The sequence below is a fragment of the Cibotium barometz genome, chromosome 34 (assembly GCF_041138505.1).
Source record: "Cibotium barometz isolate CiBa-2024 chromosome 34, ASM4113850v1, whole genome shotgun sequence".
Taxonomy (NCBI): domain Eukaryota; kingdom Viridiplantae; phylum Streptophyta; class Polypodiopsida; order Cyatheales; family Cibotiaceae; genus Cibotium; species Cibotium barometz.
In genome coordinates this window covers 20,716,771-20,725,468 of record NC_141079.1, presented here as the reverse complement: position 1 = coordinate 20,725,468, position 8,698 = coordinate 20,716,771, and positions in this window count along the sequence as shown.

Genomic DNA, 8,698 nt, shown 5'->3' with positions numbered 1-8,698 from the left:
AATGGTCAGCCATACAAAGGAGGTTATGGTAAAATTTTCTTAAATTTTGTGGAAAATAAAGTTTATCTTTATGTTATTCTAAAAGAGTAATTCCCACTGTTTTAAAAGAGATATTTTTATTTACTCCATGTACATATTCATCTATGAATATGCATGGATATCATTGACATAATTATTGAAATTAATTTCTATGCATAGAAAGATGCATATTGAATTTTTTTTATTATAAAAGTGTTATTTTCATTAGATTTAAATTCTATGCATAGAAAGATGCATATTGGAAATTTTTTTATTATAAAAGTGTTATTTTCATTAGATTTAATTGGGAACTCCCTCCACCTCACAACCCATTCGCAGAATGGTGTTGTTGAGAGGTTAAACAGGACTATACAGGATAGAGTCCGTTCAATGTTGTCACATGCTGCTTTATCTCATGGGTTTTGGGCTGAGGCAGTGAAAACTACTATACATTTAATAAACCGTTCCCCTCATCGTGCTTTGGATTACAAGGTGCCTGAAGAAATGTGGACAAGCAAGCCTCCGTCTTATAAACACTTGCGTGTGTTTGGCTGTGATGCGTACGTGCACATACGCAGAGAGGACCGCAACAAGTTAGATCCAAAAGTGCAGAAATGCATATTTCTTGGTTATGGTGAGGAGGGAGAGATGGGATATAGACTTTGGGATCCTAGTAATCATAAAATTGTACGTAGCAAAATGACGTTGTCTTCAAAGAGCATTCTATGCCGAAAAGATCAGCTGATAGACCAGAAGTGGTGAGACGCACCATATTTGAGGACACATACATTGGACAGCCAGTTAGGCAAGTACAGCAGGAGGTAGTACAATCTCCAGTTCAGCCCGAAAATGTATTGGATGGTGGTCAGGTAGATCAGCCACCCACAGGTCCACATGTACCACAATTTCAGCCATATAACGATGTAGAACAGCCGTGTTTTGATGGGCAACGAGTCTCACATGTGCAGCTTTCCCCTCAGCTGAGGAGGAGTACTCGGCCGTCACATCCTCCTGACAGATTTCAACTAGGTTTGGACTATCTTATGGTGACTGATTGTGGTGAGCCTTCATGCTACAAAGAGGCTATGCAGAGGGCAGATAAGATTAAGTGGGAGTTGGCCATGAAGAGCGAGATGGCATCTCTCAAGAAGAATGGCACATGGGATTTGGTGCCTTTGCCGGATGGGCATAAAGTCTTGCCATGCAAGTGGGTGTATAAGCAAAAGTTTACACCGGATGACACTTCACTAAAGTACAAGGCCAGGCTTGTGGCGAAAGTTTCAAGCAAGAACATGGGATTGATTTTGATGAGGTTTTTTCTCTCGTGGTCAAGATGACTACCTTGCGGACTGTTTTAGCCTTGGTTGCTAGAGATGACATGGAGTTGTATCAGATGGATGTGAAGACCGCGTTTCTTCATGGTGATCTCCATGAGGAGATATACATGCAGCAGCCAGAGGGGTTCGTTGACAAAGGGAAACTTCGTCATGTATGTAAGCAGAAACAGGCTCCAAGGTAGTGGTATCACAAGTTTGATGCATTCATGAGAAAGCAGGGCTTTGGCAGGAGTGAAGAGGATCACTGTTTCTATGTAAAGAGGGCCGAAGATGGCAGCCTTCTTATTTTGATCATCTATATAGATGACATGCTTCTAGCCGGGACATGTAAGCAGTCGTTAAATGCCTTGAAAGCTGAACTGCATAAGGCATTTGAGATGAAGGATTTGGGCATTGCGAGCCATATTCTTGGCATGCGTATTCAGAGAGATAGAAAAAGGCGATTGCTTTACCTGTCTCAAAAGGAATACATTGGGAAAGTTTTGGAGCAATTCCATATGCAGGATGTGAAGGCTCTTTCTACTCCATTGCCTACGTACTGCAAGCTTTCTCAAGAGGATAGTCCGAAATCAGATGAGGAGCGGGCTGAAATGTCCAAGATACCTTATGCACCGGCTGTTGGTTGTTTGATATATGCCATGGTTGCTACTAGACCAGACATTGCTTATGCAGTGGGCGTAGTGAGCCGATACATGGCAAACAGCATTGGGAAGCAGTGAAAGGGGTTATGAGGTATCTCAAAGGCACTCAGTCTATGTGCATATGCTATGGGCAGACAGATTCAGCGGTACATGGGTATGTAGATGCTGATTATGCAGGTTGTCCAGTGAGCAGGAAGTCGACCTATAGGCTACTTGTTCACATTCACAGGTGGTGCAATTTCATGGGTCTCTCGTCTACAAGGTTGCGTTACCATTTCTACCACTGAGGCAGAGTATGTTGCAGCCACACGGAGGCCGCAAAGGAGGCCATATGGCTTTCTCGTCTCTTGGCAGAGTTTGGTATGTTACAGGAGATTCCAGTGCTACACTGCGACAGCCAGAGTGCTATGATGTTACAGGAGATTCTAGTGCTACACTGCGACAGCCAGAGTGCTATCATGTTGGCCCAGAATCCAGTATTCCATGCCAAGACAAAGCACATTAATATCAAGTACCATTTCATACGGCAGGTACTTGGTGATAAGCTCATCCAGCTTGTCTAGATTCATACGGACGACAATCCTGCAGATCTTCTTACGACGAGGAGTCTAGCTTCAGAGAGGTTTGCACACTGCCGAGACCTCATGGGTATTGGATAGGTGACCCTCTTCTATTGTTGTACATTGCTATACATACTCACACTCCCCTTAGGCCCATTGCCTTTAAGTGGGAGGTTGTTGGGGTAACGGCTCTGGGCCTTAGTTAGATAGTTGTCTCTTAGCTGTGCGGGTCCGGCCATGTACCCACTTGTAACGGTCACTTATGTCACTTATAGATATATACAAGTGTGAGTGGGGAACACACACAACAACGGTGGATTAACCCCTTATCTTGTGTGTGTGCTCTCTGGCTCTTTGGTTCTCTGTGTGTTCTCTCTCGCTCTCCCACTCTCTTTAATCACCACACTCCCTTGCCTCTCCATTAACTTCCTCATCACCCTCTTCTTTTAGAACCAAATTTCCTTTACCAAACCTGTCATCCTCTTCAACCTTCCCATTAATCCTCTTGTCGCCAACCTCATCAACTAGGCCATGTTCCTCGAGTACAGATGAGCCACAGATGTTGACACCACCATCAAGCTATCCGTCCCCCATGGCCTCTATCCGTACCCATACCTCGCTCCCAATGCCCTCACCACCCTCGCCTTTCTCGAACATAGTGGTGCAGCAACTGGACCACCCTTATTATGCATACAAATCCCTCCGCCATAGTGATCTTCCCCCTTATTTAGCTTCCAGTCTCCTCATCCTCTACGACTACATTTACTACCACTTAGAGGCTGTTGTCGTCGCAGACACAACAATTATCCAATTTGATGACTCTCGCATCGCCTTGCCCTTTGACTTTACCCCTGACAAAGCTTGCGTGGCAAGGGCATTTTTCTTCTCCAAACGCCCGGCCCGCAACCCCGATGTGATGACAGAAGGATGACATCAGTAATGAAGGCTAGGATCCCCCTGCCCACGATGATCCCCCAGCCTCCCACTCTCCTCTGCCAGACTCTCCCCCTCACCCACATTCCCACTCCCACCCAGCAGCAATTTTCAACCACCTCCCAACCCACCCACCTGCCTGTCACCACTCCCTTCAGCCCCCCACCCTCCATGCAAAACTCATTTTACAGGCACCAACTTTCCTCCTTCAACCTCTTCACCCCCTACCCTACCCCTTTGTCCCTCACCTTCCACCACCCTTTCTCAAGTTCTGTCGCCACCACCTTCACCAACCCCACCATCACCCCCTTCACTCAACATCGTCTCCTCTTCCTTCAAAACCCCTCCACGTCAACAACCTCACCCTGTCAACCTCCCTTCGCCAACCTGGAGGAGGGTGAGATCTGACCCCAACCCCCATAGGAGCACAAAGAGCTTGATCCCCCCCTCAATCCCCTCAACTGGGACGTTCCTTTGGATCATATAGAATTCAAGTAGGTATACGAATCATGTTTGACCAATAGCTCCAACAGGTGCCACTCACCAAGCTAACGGATCGCATGGACATCCATGTCCTCTGGGTTTCCCTTGACACCAAGCATGACACATGGAAGCACTAGCATCTACATAGACAACATAGAGGCTACATCACGCCCCACTTGGATCTTATGGGTGAGCAACCATTTTGGTGGCGACCATTCCTACTCAAGCCATTTATTTGGATGGAGTACTGCAAAATCCCTGCAACCGCTACATCAACCTAGCTTACCTCCCCATCCACCATTTTGCTGGCTAGGCCTAGGATCTGTTCCACAATGAACAAAAAGAGAACTCTAAGCTCCAATTCAACTTCCCATGATTCCCCCTCCTACATCCCCCGGAGCCCATGCACGGAGGAAATCATGCTTTCATTGGTCAATATGATCAGGTGCCATATCCTGCCATTGTTGCCACCATATGCTTCTACAACCTCACCATCACCCTTTGGGCGAAGTTCCACCAATGGCACCAGTATCATGAAGGAGCTCAAGGACTCGCCTTCGACCTCAATAAAAGCCCCACCTTGAAGCAGCTTTTAGGCTACTATGAGTGCATCCAATGGATGCCCGCTTGGCGTCTCCAAACCTTCGAAGACATGATGGAGATGGCATTCTAGATAAGCTACAAGGCCTTTTATCGATCCGCTAGTACCCCAAGTCATAATATGATTTTGTCCGCACACATACTCCCTTTATTATCATTGATTCTTCTTGGCAGCTCTGAGGACATACCTAAATTAGGGAGGGGGTATGTTAATCACATTGGTTAACATTATTTTAAAGCGTGGTTACGCTTCATGTAACTCATTTTTATGTAAACCGTGCTAAGCGCTTCATGTAACTCATTTTTATGTAAACCATGCTAAGCACTTCATGTAGCTCATTTTTATGTAAACCGTGCTAAGCACTTCATGTAAAAGATATATGGGATGATCGAGCCTACGACTTGTGTAATGTCGGCCATGAGCATAAGCCTAGGTGTACATAGAGCTAGAAGAACCAGTTTTGGGCGGCCATTGTAAAAAGAGAGCTCATGTATATAAGTGACTTATGTAACTCATCTTTATGTAAACCATGCTAAGTGCTTCATGTAAAAGATATATGGGATGACCGAGCCTACGACTTGTGTAATGCTGGCCATGAGCATAAGCCTAGGTGTATATAGAGCTAGAAGAACCATTTTTGAGCCCCTATTTGTTAAATTGGTGGCTAGCCATTGTAAAAAGAGAGCTCATGTATATAAGTGACTTATGAAATATGAAAAGGGACAATCCCATTATCATAATTGAGTTTCCCTCTCTCTCCCTCTCTCACTTTCTTGTGGCTATGGTGGTAAGATTGTGTGCATGCATGCATGCTTGCTTGCTTGGTGATGTTCTCTTTGCTTGCCTCTTCTTCTTCGCTTTGCTCTCTCTCTCCTTCACTCTTGCACACATGAAGGCACTAAGTAAGAGTTGAGCTCTCCATAGCTCCTTCTCTCATTGCTCCTCACCTAGCTTAAGGAAAGCTCCACTTGGGTGACACAAGTGGTGGTGGAGTGAGCCCCTAGTGCTTTCACATGAAGGAGTTAACCTTCATTTTAGGGTTGGCTAAGTGCTTGTCCCCGACCCAACCCTTGCATTGTCTCTTTTCTCTTCTCTTCTCCCTCTCTCATGTAAGGAAGTATGCTCATTTTGGTGAACAATCATAAATGCTCGTGGATTGAGCGTAGCCCATGACCTATATATAGCTTACATGGAGTCCATCCTTTCTTTCAACCAAGGGCATAATACAACCAAGTAGCCATGGACCAAGTGAGGTTATTTCTTATTTCTCTATCACTTTAACATTCTTCATTGATAAATAAATATTTTTGGGCCTTTAAAATAATCTCAATGATTATTCTTGATCTTTTCATGATCGAATATAAAGTTTTTGATCCTATAAATGGGTTTTAAATGGTTGCTCCATTTGACTTAAGTACAAATTCAACCTCGTTCTGAGTTTGGATGTGAAAGTGATGGCATGTTGTATTTTAAGCTCTAAAGGGGGAAGGAGGCCAGGGGCAGTGGTTTTGGGAGGGGGTGCATACATGTATGTGTCTTTTTATGAGAGTACTCAAAATAGAGGCATGTTGAAACTATAAGTGGGGGGCTCAACGATAGTCCTTTGTCATGAAAAGTCTTAGTGAGGGGTTTTGGGGGCCTTGGAAGGGTTGTCACTTTATTGGTAGTTGTAATAATCATCACACTATTAAGACCGCATTTTTTATAAATTTGTGACACTTTTTTCAAAGAGTAAATGTTGATTCTACTCATGCTTTTGGGAAAGAATATAGTTTTTTTTAGTACTAAAAATTGTGAATTTATAGAAAAGTCATAAACAATTGGAACGTAGGAAATAAATAGAATATTTCTTTTACAAAAGTTAAACAATTTATAAGATAAAATATAATATTGGTCTTTATTCATCCATGAGATGATCATTGGCATCGTGTGCCGAATCTCGAATAATCATAATGACTATCTCTAAATCTATAGTTAGAGATATGCCCATTGTAGATGTAGGAGCCCTTTGAATTTCATCAAACAATTCATCCTCAACATCATCTTGTTGGATTTTGGTTCTCTCTCTCTCTCTCTCTATACTCCAATTTTGTCATCATTGTCTTCTTTAGCTTTATCTTGATTTTTGTTAATGACGTGATGCATTTTGAGGTCTTGATCTCTATCATGCATCTGGTACACCCTCTAATTCTCCATCCATAGCATCTGTGTTGTTGCATTTGAGGTACACCCTCTAGATCTACCTCCTCATCTTCTAATTCTTAAAATATACTCCTTGGAGCAGCTTATATAACATACATTGGGTTGAAAACATATACATATAATTAATGACCTACTATATATAATTAATGACCTATACTCCTTGGAGCAGCTTATATAACATACATTGGGTTGAAAACATATACATATAATTAATGACCTACTGTATATAATTAATGACCTACTACATCTAATTCTTAAAATATACTCCTTCGAGCAGCTTATATAACATACATTGGGTTGAAAACATATACATATAATTAATGACCTACATATATATATAATTAATGACCTACTACCATTTAGCATGGGATTATTAGATTATATTTTAAGTAACTATTCATGCTATCTTGTATTCATTTTTTAGTATATCTACGTTAGTTAAATTAACATATATAGTATAAGAATCTATCTTTTGTACCTTCTCACATTGTTCCAAGAGAACATATGTCACACTTTGCTATCTTATATCTTTGAAAGGAGCTATAAGAATCTGTCTTTTGTACCTGCTCACACACTTGCTATCTTATATCTCCAGAAGGAGATATTAGATAGAAATTTCTCTCCATACTTGCTATCTAATATCTTCTTCCCCTAATGAAATGCAATAATGCTTCCATACTTTTCCATGGTCTTTATGTGTGCAAACTTGATGTGAATGAAGTTAATGGCATACAAACAAACTTTGTATTATGCATTTTCTTGATGCTCAAGGTATCCTTACGTTTAGGGGTATAAACATTCAGCCGCCATATAAAACTTGGAAGATTAAGCATATATCAAGGCACAAGGTTGTATATTTGAATCATCAATGCAAACGTTTTTTGGTCATCCCCTTTGTGAGATAATGTATTCTGTTTTTGCATGTTTGCCTTTTGTTATGATCTATTGTTCCTCTCCCACCTTCCTATGTTGATCCTCATCTAGAATAACCATGGATCCAAAATCATATCTACACTCTCCCTTTGAATACCTCTCATATGTTTTTTTTTTCATGCTCTAGACATGATCCAAGCTTCATGTCAATCCACCAAGGGCAGCGTTTCCTTTCCTGATCCAAAAGAATAATGTAAGCCTCGATACTCCTATCTTTATGGAAAATAGAGAAGGTGTATCTACAAAGAATATATATGAAAAATAGAGGAGGACTATATACAAAGAATATACATGAAAAATAGAGTAGGACTATATACAAAGAATATACATGAGAAATAGAGGAGGACTATATACAAAGAATACATGTGGATTGAGCATAGCCCATGCCCTACATATAGCTTGCATGGAATCCAAGTGCACAGTCAAACAACCAAAAATTGAGTTCAACACCAATAGAATAATCAATTGAGTTCAACACCAATAGAAATGTTTTGTAGCAGGGCCTGGGTTAGTAAGATCATCCATAGGTACGTAAATGGAAGTAATTGATCCATAATTCTTTCCTATAGACACCCCATTTCTGGGTCGATTGTTGATAACCCATGACATTCTATCCGCAAAGGCTTTTGATCCCACTTGGACGAAGCGGAAGATGTTGTCAATGAATAAAAGTACATCTTGCTTATTGACATCTCGAAAATATTCTGCCATTGTTGGGGCGGTTGAGCCAACTCTCATACGAGCTGTTCAACAGAACTAGTCCAAAAAATTGATAAACATCAGGAAAAACCCCCTTTCATGTTGGAACAAAACCCTTCAATTCATCACGGCTTACAGTCCACTGGAACAACTTGCTATGATTCCATCGATTCCCATCCATATAGAAAATCAGTATCTTTTATTTATCAATTCTTCTCTATCTATGCCACCCACTATCAGTCTAATTAGAACCACTCCATTCGTGGGCTAGGCCTAGTTGCATGTGATGAG